This window comes from Mobula birostris, chromosome 21 (assembly GCF_030028105.1).
Source record: "Mobula birostris isolate sMobBir1 chromosome 21, sMobBir1.hap1, whole genome shotgun sequence".
In the NCBI taxonomy this organism is placed as follows: domain Eukaryota; kingdom Metazoa; phylum Chordata; class Chondrichthyes; order Myliobatiformes; family Myliobatidae; genus Mobula; species Mobula birostris.
The window spans coordinates 8,212,087-8,224,550 of NC_092390.1; the positions used below are offsets into that span (position 1 = coordinate 8,212,087).

The following is a 12,464-nucleotide window of genomic DNA, read 5'->3' on the forward strand; positions in this document are numbered from 1 at the left end:
GGGCTAAAGGCTTCTGTACCTACTGCCTAATGGTGAGAAGAGGACATGGCCTGGCTCACGGAGGTCTTTCATGGATGCTGCTTTCTTGTGGCAGCACCTCATGTCTGTGTACTCAGTGGTGGAAAGGGCTTTGCCTGGGAGGGATCAGGCTGTTCTATGAAGGTAGGGGTGCTGCCATGCCACCTTTGCAATGGCATTTGTGCTTTTCACTTGTGTTAGGGGAAGGAAGAAACTGCCACTATCCCCAGCAACAGCAAATGCTGGAGAAACTCAGCAGGTCAGGCAGCATCTGTTTGAGGGAAATGGTCAGTGGACATTTTGGGTTGAGACCTTTCATCTGGACTAAAAGATAGAGGAAGGTAGCTAGTATGTTAAAGGTAGAAGCAAGATGTGAAGCAAGAACTGGCAGGTGGATCCTGGGGAAGTGGGATTGATGTGAATAAGCTAATCCTCTCTGAAACACTGTTTTACAGGGGCTGGTTGCATTCCTGAATGTTGAGGGCCCATCTGAAAAGTGTGAATTGGTACACAGTGGGCTCTTTGATCGCTGTAGTAGACCTGAACACAATTGTTAATTGGCATCCACAGTCTTCTCACCACTGAGTTGACGAGGTGGCACCACAAGTCCAGGTGCAATCTTGGTTTCTCTGCCTAAGAAAGGATTTATGTGCTTTGGAAGGAATGTGGTGAAGATTTACAGGGTTAATTCCTGGAATGAACAGATCAGCCATGATCTTATTGAATGGCAGAGCAGGCTCGATGGGCCGGATGGCCTACTCCTGCTCCTATTTCTTATGTTCTTATGAAAGAGTTGATTTATGAAGAGAGGTTGAGTAGATTGAGTTTCTACTTGCTGAAGCTGATAAGTTTGGTGCTGATTATAATGAAACATATTCTGAGAGCCACTGATAGGGTGGATGCTAGGAAGAAGTCAAGGGAGGACTTCAAACTAGGCAGTATAACTTCAGAATAAGGGGCTGTCCATTAACAGACGAGGAAGCACTTCAGAAAGAGTCACACAACACAGAAACTGGCCAACATTTTCCATACCCATCTGTAATAATCCCATTTGTATGCTCAGGGCGATGTACAATTACACACTGTCTTTTGAAGAGTCTGTCTCAATGCTGCTTAAATATAGTTATTGCACCTGTTTCCACAACCTCCTTTGAACCACCTTCCTCCTTTAAACCTATACTCTCTGTGGAAGAGATTGGAAGATGTTCAAGATACACCCTATTTATGCCTCTATTACCTGAATACTAGTGGTCATTTCTACCCTTTCCTCCTCCCCAACCCCTGCCTCCATCATTCCAATGAAAAACTAGCCTATCCTATCTAACCTCCCCCTATAACTAATCTTGCATTGCAGGCAACATTCTGGTGAATCTGCTCTACACATCCTGCCTGCAGTACTCTTCTCTTAGTCATGACTCTTGCCATTTTCTGTCTCTGAGATCTGTGGGGTCGATGAATACATTCAAGGTGAAAATGTTTTGCTCTTTATGGCAGAGGTCCTAGCTTAAAAGTTTGATCATTTTTTTGAAGCTCTTGACAAGATTCCTTATTGTGGGCTGATCCTGAAGACTGGTCTCATAGATGACCAGTGAGTTGGATACAGGATTAGCTGGGTCACATTGAGGTAGTAATGGAGGGGTGTTTTCTGATTGTAGGTTTGCGCCCAAAACTATTCTGCAAAAATCAGTGCTGCGATTTTGTTTGTTTTATAATACAATATTTAGATGAAAATTTAGGTGGCCTTCTTTGTAAGTTTGCAAACTGCATGAAAGCTGGAGATTGAGAGGTAGTTAAAGGAGATAGCGGGGTACAAATCAGTTGGAAATTTGGGCAGATAAGAGGCAGCTGCAGTTTAATCTGGACAAATGTGAGGCGGTGTACTTGGGAGGGCAAATGCAAGAGGAAGGTGTGCAGTAACCCTTGGAGCACCAAACTATAGACAGATCTTGATGCAAGAGCATAACTCCCTTAAAGTGGGACACAAGTGGCCAGGGTGATAAAGAAGGTGTATGACATGCTTGTTTTTTCATGGTCAAGGCATTGAATAGAAAGCTCTTTAGAACTTCAGTTAGATGTATTCTGTGTAGTTCTAGTTGTCACGCTAAGAGGGATGTGGTGGCTTTTGAGAGGGTGTAGATGTTCTCTGGAGTGTGTTAGCTATCAAGAGGGGTTGGACAAATTTGAGTGCAACACACACAAAATGCTAGAAGAACTCAGCAGGCCAGGCAGCATCTATGAAAATGAATAAGTAGTTGTTGTTTCGGGCTGAGACCCTTTATCAGGACTGGAAAGGAAAGGGAAGACGCTAGAATAAGAAGGGAGGGGGTGGGAAGGACTACAGGTGGGTGGGAGAGGGAGATGAAGTAAACTGGGGGGGTGATAGGTGGAAGAAACAAAGGCTGAAGGACAGATTTGAATTATTTTCTCTGGAGTGGCAGAGGCTGACAGGCATCTGATGGAAGTACTACCTATATAAAATTAAGGGAGGCACAGAGAGGATATGTTGACTCTTTCCCATGGTGGAAATGTCAAATATCAGCGGCCATAGGTTTAAGTGTAAAGGGAAAGTTTTATTTACACAGTGGGAGGTGACAGAAACAGATACAATAGTGACATTTGCAGGAACAGGTCAGGTATGGAGTGGTGTGGCCCATGTGCAAACAGATGAGACTGGTGAGACTGGCACCAAGGTCGATTCAGACACGGTGGGCCAAGGGGCAAATTGCTTCGATGTGGTGTTCTATGTTCTAAGATTAGAACATGTTTAAATCTAGTTTTGGAAGAGATATGAGTAGAGAGCAGGATTGTATGAGCCAAGATTGAGTCAGCTAGGTTCAAGGTCCAGCTTCTTTGGTTCCTTAGTTTTTCTCCTTTTACTTCACTGAAATGAAGTTGCAAACCACCAGCAACTGGGTCAAAAACCAAAGAGTTAGATTTGACCCAAGCTAACACAAGTGTATTACCATCCCAGTGCTGCTGAGAGAAAATATAATGCTTATTTCATCTTTCCTAAGGTTGGTTTGATGCCATTGAGTGGAACACTGGTCTCTTGAAATAAGGCAGTGAGGTAGGCATTCAGTTTTTGTTTACCAGGCGGTTGTTGATTTTGTCCCTTTTGTGCTTTCCTGGGAAACATTGCAAGCATAACAAAATATTTAAACTGTGCCTTTATAGCAATGTACTGAATTGCTTCAGGATTGTAATCAGGTGAGATATTTGCAAAGCGATTAGAAGCTATTCAGAGTTAGATTTTTGAAGAGGGTGTTGGAACAGGTGGCAGAGTTGGAATTCGGCCAGGACTTTGGTGTAGCAAGTGCAGCAAATTTTCATTCAGTTAGGTTAAGGATATTGAATCAGAAGAACTGTTTGTAGCTGCAATGTGGAAATTAAAATGTAGCGGGGTGTAAACTTGGAAAAAGAATAGGGCATCTGAAGGTGAAACTAGCTCTTCATTAGCCTGCTTTCTTGAAAGTACAAACATTTAATTATTACAAGAAATGGCCAGCTTACTGTTTAGCGAGACTATTTTCAGTAGAAGCCAATCATTGTCGCTTATTTCCCAATAATAGGCATCCGTTAGTCTCATGAGACCATGGATTTGTGCTTTGGAAAGTTTCCAGGGCGCAGGCCTGGGCAGGGTTGTATGAAAGACCAGCAGTTGCCCATGCCGCGACTCCCCTCTCCACGCCGGCGATGTTGTCCAAGGAAAGGGCATTAGGACCCATACAGCTTGGCACCGGTGTCGTCGCAGAGCAATGTGTGGTTAAGTGCCTTGCTCAATACAGGATGGGATAATGGCAAAGTCAATCTGACCAGCTGTTAAATATAATAAAAGTAGGCAATATAACTGACTACAACACACATCAAAGTTGCTGGTGAATGCAGCAGGCCAGGCAGCATCTGTAGGAAGAGGTGCAGTCGACGTTTCAGGCCGAGACCCTTCGTCAGGACTAACTGAAGGAAGAGTGAGTAAGGGATTTGAAAGTTGGAGGGGGAGGGGGAGATCCAAAATGATAGGAGAAGACAGGAGGGGGAGGGATAGAGCCAAGAGCTGGACAGGTGATAGGCAAAAGGGGATACGAGAGGATCATGGGACAGGAGGTCCGGGAAGAAAGACAAGGGGGGGGGGGGACCCAGAGGATGGGCAAGGGGTATATTCAGAGGGACAGAGGGAGAAAAAGGAGAGTGAGAGAAAGAATGTGTGCATAAAAATAAGTAACAGATGGGGTACGAGGGGGAGGTGGGGCCTTAGCGGAAGTTAGAGAAGTCGATGTTCATACCATCAGGTTGGAGGCTACCCAGACGGAATATAAGGTGTTGTTCCTCCAACCTGAGTGTGGCTTCATCTTTACAGTAGAGGAGGCCGTGGATAGACATGTCAGAATGGGAATGGGATGTGGAATTAAAATGTGTGGCCACTGAGAGATCCTGCTTTCTCTGGCAGACAGAGCGTAGGTGTTCAGCAAAGCAGTCTCCCAGTCTGTGTCGGGTCAATATATAAAAGGCCACATCGGGACGCACCTGACGAAGGGTCTCGGCCTGAAACGTCGACTGTACCTCTTCCTAGAGATGCTGCCTGGCCTGCTGCGTTCACCAGCAACTTTTATGTGTGTTGCTTGAATTTCCAGCATCTGCAGAATTCCTGTTGTTTGCGTTTTTAAGTTCCATTCAATGTTTAATTTCAGTATTTTAAAAATCTTTTGAGTTGCGAATGACAAGCAGAAAAATAAAGGCTTGCTTGTTTTAAACCATGTGAGCTTTTGTTTGAAATTTGTATCCAGTCAATCAGCATCTCTAGGAAGAGGTGCAGTCGACGTTTCAGGTGGAGACCCTTCGTCAGGTGCGACCCGATGTGGCCTTTTATATATTGGCGAGACCCGACGCAGACTGGGAGACCGCTTTGCTGAACACCTATGCTCTGTCCACCAGAGAAAGCAGGATCTCCCAGTGGCCACACATTTTAATTCCACATCCCATTCCCATTCTGACATGTCTATCCACGGCCTCCTCTACTGTAAAGATGAAGCCACACTCAGGTTGGAGGAACAACACTTTATATTCCGTCTGGGTAGCCTCCAACCTGATGGCATGAACATCGACTTCTCTAACTTCCACTAATGCCCCACCTCCCCCTCGTACCCCATCTGTTACTTATTTTTATACACACATTCTTTCTCTCACTCTCCTTTTTCTCCCTCTGTCCCTCTGAATATTCCCCTTGCCCATCCTCTGGGTTCCCCCGCCTCCTTGTCTTTCTTCCCGGACCTCCTGTCCCATGATTCTCTCGTATCCCCTTTTGCCTATCACCGGTCCAGCTCTTGGCTCCATCCCTCCCCCTCCTGTCTTCTTCTATCATTTTGGATCTCCCCCTCCCCCTCCCACTTTCAAATCTCTTACTCACTCTTCCTTCAGTTAGTCCTGACGAAGGGTCTCGGCCTGAAACGTCGACTGTACCTCTTCCTACAGATGCTGCCTGGCCTGCTGCGTTCACCAGCAACTTTGATGTGTGTTGCTTGAATTTCCAGCATCTGCAGAATTCCTGTTGTTTGCAATATAACTGACTGTTTGGCACAGAACTTGAAGATAACCAGAACGGATTGAACCGTAAAAGTAAGATTGTTTATGTTAAACAGACAACTGACAAAAGGGTGATCTTTTTTGCACAGAAGGAATCTTCAACATTTATTATGATTACTTAGCTGAAGATAGAAGTGTTTTTTTTCTTTCACCACGTAGTGATTATGTTCCTAGTCTCCTCTCAGGTCTGTGGTGTGGTGCGGTCTGGGTGCTAGTGCATTTTTCATGACACCAAAATATAGAATATGTTTAGTCATAAATTGAATGTCTGGGGTAGAGAATTTCAAAGATTTTCAGAATGATAAACCCTTAAGACTCTTCGGGCAGGAGAAACATCCTCTTTGTCATTTAATGCCCTGAAACCCTTTTTTTGTATTTTAGTGGAGGACCACTCATTGTTTTAAATACCAGAGAAGATGCCTAGCCTGTTGATTCTCTCATACAACAGACCTGTGATCCCAGTGACTGGGTTGCTGAATGCTTACTATACTGCAAAAGCAAGAAAATTCTTTCATAGTAAGACCAACATTCTGTGCAGCAGCTGTGTATAATTGCTGTAAGACGTAATCATAGTGGCACTCATCAAATCCTCCAGAAATAGAAGTCAACACACCATTTTTCTTCCTAAGCAGTGGCTGCATCTGCATATAGCTTTGAGTAACTTGCGTATAAAAGAAACCCAGGTACCTTTATTCAAAAACGTAAATACGAGGAATTCTGCAGATTTTGGAAATTCAAGCAACACACATCAAAGTTGCTGGTGAGCGCAGCAGGCCAGGCAGCAGCATCTCTAGGAAGATGAAGGGTCTCGGCCTGAAACGTCGACTGTACCTCTTCCTAGAGATGCTGCCTGGCCTGCTGCATTCACCAGCAACTTTGATGTGTGTACCTTTATTCAAATATTATTTTGGTTGAAACTCACTGGTCTAACAGCTGTGGTCCAACAGGTTTTGAGTCTGTAGTGCTAATTCTAATTAAGATCTAAAATTAACCAAGATCTGTACTAACCTGCAGCTACTGTGATCTCAGACATCAGCATTTATGACTTGTGGAGACTGAGTCACTGAGACTTTTGAGAACCCTTTGGTAACCCAGGGTGTACCTTTACCAAAAAGAAAAGTTCTCCTACTCAGAATATGATCAGGCGACAATTTGTGTGGTGTGGTGCCAAATTAAAGAGTTTCAATTTGCATTGACAAAATACAAACTATTTCTGTTTTGTACTGAAGTGAGTAATCACAGATTTGTCCACATTGTAAAATGTTCAACATCGTGTTTATTCCTCTCCATAGATGCTGCCTGACTTGCTGAGATCCTCCACCATTTTGTGCATGTTGCCCAAGATTTCCACCAACTGAAGAATCTCCTGTGCTTATGGCATTCACCATGTTTTTCCTGTTAGTGCATCTTCCTTTGAAGCCTGTTATTTGTCCTCCACGCTACTCGCTTCCCAATTAGTTCTGGGACATTTGGTTCCCTCAAACAAATAGTTGACATTGCTTATAAGGAGTTGTTGCTAAAGCTCTGATCCAGCTAGTTACAGAATGGAATCCTCAGAAGGGCCTGTATCAACTCTTCATCCACATGTATATTATCCCCTAATTCCATACAGTCTAACTTTATTGACCAATCACCTGTGTAAGACATTATCGGAAATCTTCTGAAAGTCCAAATGCTCCACATGCATGGTTTCATCTCACCCAAAAGGAATGGGGGAATTAGAATCGGGCCATTTGGTCCTCTGGATTTCCTCTGCTGTTCGCTGAGATCATAGTTGATCCAAGCTTGGATTGTGTACTACTTTCCTGCTCTCTCCCCATACTGCTTGACTTGCAGTTTAAATATTTGTCAGTCTCTGCCATGTTGAAAACAGATCGACAGACTTCTGTATAGTGAGGATTTTGGGAGGAGAAGGAGGTAATATAAAGGTAGGGCAGAAAAGTGATGTTTGAGGTTGATGTAGCTGTTGAATGGCAAAGCAGGCTTAAGAATCTGAATAACCTACTAATCCTATTCTTTGTGCTCAGGGAAGCTCACAGTCGCGATGTTTGTGAGAACTGTATGTATAAAGATAGGAATAGAGGAGGCATCTCGGTAGGTAACCTGGCATCAATGTAAACAGTGAGCTGTGTGGCTTTCGTCTATATAGAATTGACATTTCCTTTTTAAATTCCATATACTTTGTCTACACTATTGGCAACTAAGGAAATCTCAAAATAATACTGATGCCTTTTGGAGTTGAAAGGGTTCAATTGTGCAGGTTGTGTGGTTGAGATAGCTTTAGAACTAATCCATGCCCACTCAAAAGACTGTCCTGATATATCCCCCCCCCCACCCCCGCCTTCAGCGCCCCACTTGTTGACATCCAACGTACAGCTAACTTGCTGCCTTTCTGCTAAGCCTTGACATCTTGGAAGGTTAATATTCAAGGAGCACACACAAAATGCTGGAGGAACTCAGCAGGCCAGGCAACATCTGTGGAAAAGGGTACAGTTGACATTTTGGCTGAGACCCTTCAGCAGGACTGGAGAAAATAATGAGTAGATTTAAAAGGGGGAAGAAGCGGAACAAGTGCCACACCTGCCCCTTGCAAGGATAAGTGCCAGGAGAGAGATCAGTGGGGAGGCTGTTCCCTCTCTTACCTTTTCTCCTTGCCTGCCCAACACCTCCTGATACTCCTCCCCCTTTTCTTTCTTCCATGGCCTTCTGTCCTTATCCTGTCAGATTCCCCCTTCTCCAGCCCTGCATCTCATTCACTAATCAACTTCCCAGCTCTTTACTTCACCACTCCCCCTCCCAGTTTCACCTATCACCTTGTGCATCTTCCTCCCCTCCCCCACCTTTTAAATCTACTCATCTTTTTTTCTCCAGTTCTGCTGAAGGGTCTTGGCCCAAAACATCGACTCTACTCTTTTCCATAGATGCCTGGCCTGCTGAGTTCCTCCAGCATTTTGTGTGCGTTGCTTGCACTTCCAGCATTTGCAGATTTTCTCTTGTTTGAGGTTAATATTCATCTTGTTCTGTAAGTGATGGAATTGATTATCAGACTTTTTTGTAGATGGTCAAGCCAGAGAAGTGTAAAAGTGACTGAAGTCAGTTTGACACTTAGAGCAGTTTCATCACTAAAGGCTGGAAACAGTTGGTGGGGCAGCTTAAAGAAGTTAGTAAACCTCTTTTGGTCATCTGGTCCAATCAGCAGCTTCAAAGCGCTGAGCCCAGTTGTAGTGCATTGCCATAATTGTAACTGAGAGATGTTAATCTGCGAGTGTGGGCGAAATGGGGAGATCTCTCCACTTGCATTTTGCAGAGCCCTGAATCCCTCTGGTTATGCTTAGTATTCATCATTTGATACCAGACATTCCAGCTGAAGTATTTTTAGTTGTATTTTCCATACCTGGTGAGCCAATCATCAAATATTTGCCAAGCAAGAGGCTATAATTTTTTTCTTGATTAACAAGGAATATTTTGTCTTTCCAACTTGGATTGCTTTTATTTGCAGGGTAGGTGATTATTCAGCCAGTCTGAATCCTCTACTAACACTTAGTAGTTTTGGAGGCTTACTGGTATTAGTGCATACTTTTATCATAGTAAAAGCTGAAGAATCGTTCCATCTGAGCAAACCTGAATAAATTCCTCCAAGCATCACATCCCATTAGTTAACTTGTTAATGATTCCATCCTGAGACCCACAAAAGCTTATTTGATGACGATGATCTCTTTTCCAAAATTATCGGTCTTTCCCAAAATATTTAAGTGGAATTAGTTGAGTTATTTTTGTCCATATCCTCTGTAAGAGCAGCTTTAGAATGGAATGAAGAATGAGATCCATCCTGATAAAGGAAACACAATTGTTTATTCCTTTCTATAGATGCTGCCTGCCTGACCTGCTGAGCTCCTCCAGCATTTTGTGTGTGTTACGCTGGATTTCCAGCATCTGCACAATCTCTTGTGTTGAGAAAAGAATGACAAAAGATTTAAATGTGGAGGTACCTTGACACTAGATTACAATACTTTGTGAGTCTTGTATTAAGAGCCGTAGTCATGATAACTTTGTTGCTTACAACCTTGTTATCTGAAAAACAGTGTTGCTTACAAAATAACCAGAAGCACAGGGCAGCTAGTTAGAAAATGTCTGTAAGATATAAAACAAAAGTATACAACACAAGCAGTACTGACTGAAACATTTCTGCAAAGTGATCTAAAATTAACTTTCTATTGTGCTTCTACTTTCTGTTTAAATCTCCTAACCAATATTTGCTAGGTTTTATTTCCTCTGCAGAAACAGGAAATGCTGTTGAGTTTCAGTACTCTGCTAACTTTAATAGGCTATCCCCTACCTCACAGGCCTCTTGGTTTCAGAAGCTAATCATAATAAACATGAGATTCTGCAGAAGCTGGGAGTCCATTCTAGAGCAACACACACAAAATGCTGGCGGAATCTGTGGAGAGGAATAAATTGTTTTAGGATTGATGGTTCTCAGCTTGAAATGACAACTGCTTATTCTTCTCCATAGGCTCTGCTTGACCTACTTGTCCTCCAGCGTTTTGTGGATGTTGCTCAAACCTTGTCATTGTCAAACTGGTTAAAATTAAATACAGAAATGCATAATGCTCTTAAGTTGTGACAGGAGTTTCTGAGTTTGTTCAGAAGGGAGATGTTATATATTAAACTTCCCATTTTTTTGGTACCCGTCATCTACGAAGCTGCATCATGCTGTTTATCCTAAACAAGAGAAAATCTGCAGATGCTGGAAATCCAAGCAACACATGCAGTGCTGGAGGAACTCAGCAAGATGCTAATACAGCTAGGGGCTTTGATCACCGTTGCAACATCTGTGCTAATGTATCTTGTTCTTCCCTGATATGGACACCTTGTGGATTCGTGCCTGAAACTTTTTGCCACCGAGTTTTAGATCTTCAGCAGGGATACTACTTGCTGCTGACCCTGTTGTTATTGTTTGTAGTTGTGGTAATGGACTTGACTGTGGGCAAGAGTGGTGCCAAGGCTGGTTGGAATAGGTTGCTGTGGCATGCAGCCAAGGGTAATCACATCAAGAACAGATTATTGGAAATGTTCTTTACAGCAGACATTCACTGCCCCTATCCCTGATGAACTCTCACCTGTCCTTGGCCGTGCATGGCCATGACAGCACTATGGAATCCATGCATGTCCTAACAATGTTTGCTGAGCCTCACTTGTTGCCCCAGTCTGAATTTTTCTGCTGGGCCTCTGCCTTCATGTGCCTGTCCAGCTGTTATTTCCTCCTGTAGAGATTTCATTCCAGAAATGCCTGTATTTGTGATCAGTTAGCTCCTCTGTGGTCATTCGATCAAATGAACTTTGACTTTGAGGACACGAGTCTCTCTTCATGGTCGACATCAGGCACTCCTGTGTAAGTGGGGTGTGTTGCCTAACAAAAGCTTTGTGTGAGGTACTTGAAGGTTGTACCATTGCTGTCACTGGTGCTCCAGATGCCACAAAAGGTAGGTTTTCCCAGTGGCAACCTATTTTAATGTACTTCCCATTCCCATTCTGACGTGACGGACAATGGCCTCCTGTCCAGTCTGGATGAGGCCACCCTCAGTGTGGAGGAGCAGCATCTCATACTCTGTCCAGGTAGCCTCCAACCTGATGATATTAACATCAGTTTCTCCAGCTTCAGCTAATTTCTTCCACCACCTCACTTTCCAGGCCCCATTCTGGCTCCTGTCTTGCCTCTTCTCACCTGCCCATCACCCCATCCCCTTTCCTTTCTCCCATGATCCACTCTCCTCAGATTTTTCTTCTTCAGCCCTGTACATCTTCTACCTATCACCATCCAGCTTCTTATTTCATCCCCCTTCCTCACCCACCTTCCCCTTCACCTGCTTTCACATCACCTGCCAGCTTGTACTTCTCTTCCTCACCCCCCCCCCCCCACACACACACTCCTTCTGCCTTCTGGCCCCTTCCTTCCCAGATGAAGGAGCTTTGCCTAAACATCGACTGTTTATTCCTCTACATAGATGCTGCCTAACCTGCCGAGTTCCTCCAGCATTTAGTGTATTGCCATTGGTGCTGATGTTTTTGGGTCATGTTGAATGAGAGGACTCAGATTGGACAGTGGTCAGTCTGGCAGCTGCTGGTACCCGTCATGACAAGAGTGATGAGAGCGTCTTTTAGCCTCGTGTGATGTATCAGGTGCCAGGAGTCCTGCCACGAAATGTTGTGCTTGTTGTACTGACGAAAATTGATATTTGTCCTGACAGCTGTTCTCTATTGGGGAAGGACTCCTGTAAAGTTGGTCTTCCCTACTTCATCCAAGTGTTTGTTCCAAGTTGGAATGAGACAAAAGGCCATGTGAGTTAACTAATTCAGCATGCTGAATTGCTGAGAGGCCTTGCTGGTTCATTCTTGTTGAAGCTCAATCCATGAAGACTGTTCATTTTCCAGTTTGACCTGCAGTGGTGTACCTGCCCCCTTTTTCATTTAACTGCTCATCATCATCTTGTCATCTCTCACTCAGTCTGCCTTGTTTCCTGTCGCTTCTCACTCAGTGTCTTGGCGTCTGCCTGGTTTCTGATCTGTAACATTTAAGTGTGTCGTTGGGAAGAACCAGCCCCCAAGCCACATGGTGCACTGAAAGTTGTCTTTGAGGGTTTTCCTGGTTCTGCTCTATGTTTTTGATGTTCACACACTTAACTTTATTTGGCATGGTTGTGTAGCCCCCCTGGCCAACCTCCGGGTCGCTCGGCTCGCTGTCGTCTAGGGAAACAGCCCTCGGCCCCACCAAACTGGGTAATTAGTTTGTGTGGATGCTGTGTGATGTACCCCACCTGGCTCAAATAACACAATACACCAGATATGATTAAATGATTTACAGTTTATAG

At 44.1% G+C, this 12,464-nt stretch overlaps 1 protein-coding gene across 3 annotated transcripts in view; it reads left to right on the plus strand.

Annotated features, from left to right (window-relative positions):
• Window positions 1-12,464, plus strand: part of mfsd13a (major facilitator superfamily domain containing 13A) — a 42,706-nt gene that overhangs the window by 6,017 nt on the left and 24,225 nt on the right. Inside the window, exon 2 of one of the 3 annotated variants that reach the window (XM_072238905.1) lies at window positions 6,888-6,992. The exons of 1 other annotated variant lie outside the window; for it this stretch is intronic. The gene's annotated coding sequence lies outside the window, so the exon portion shown is untranslated. Of the gene's footprint in view, window positions 1-3,054; window positions 3,086-6,887; window positions 6,993-12,464 lie in introns of those variants that run through there. One more of the 3 variants, XM_072238906.1, reaches the window with a different exon arrangement.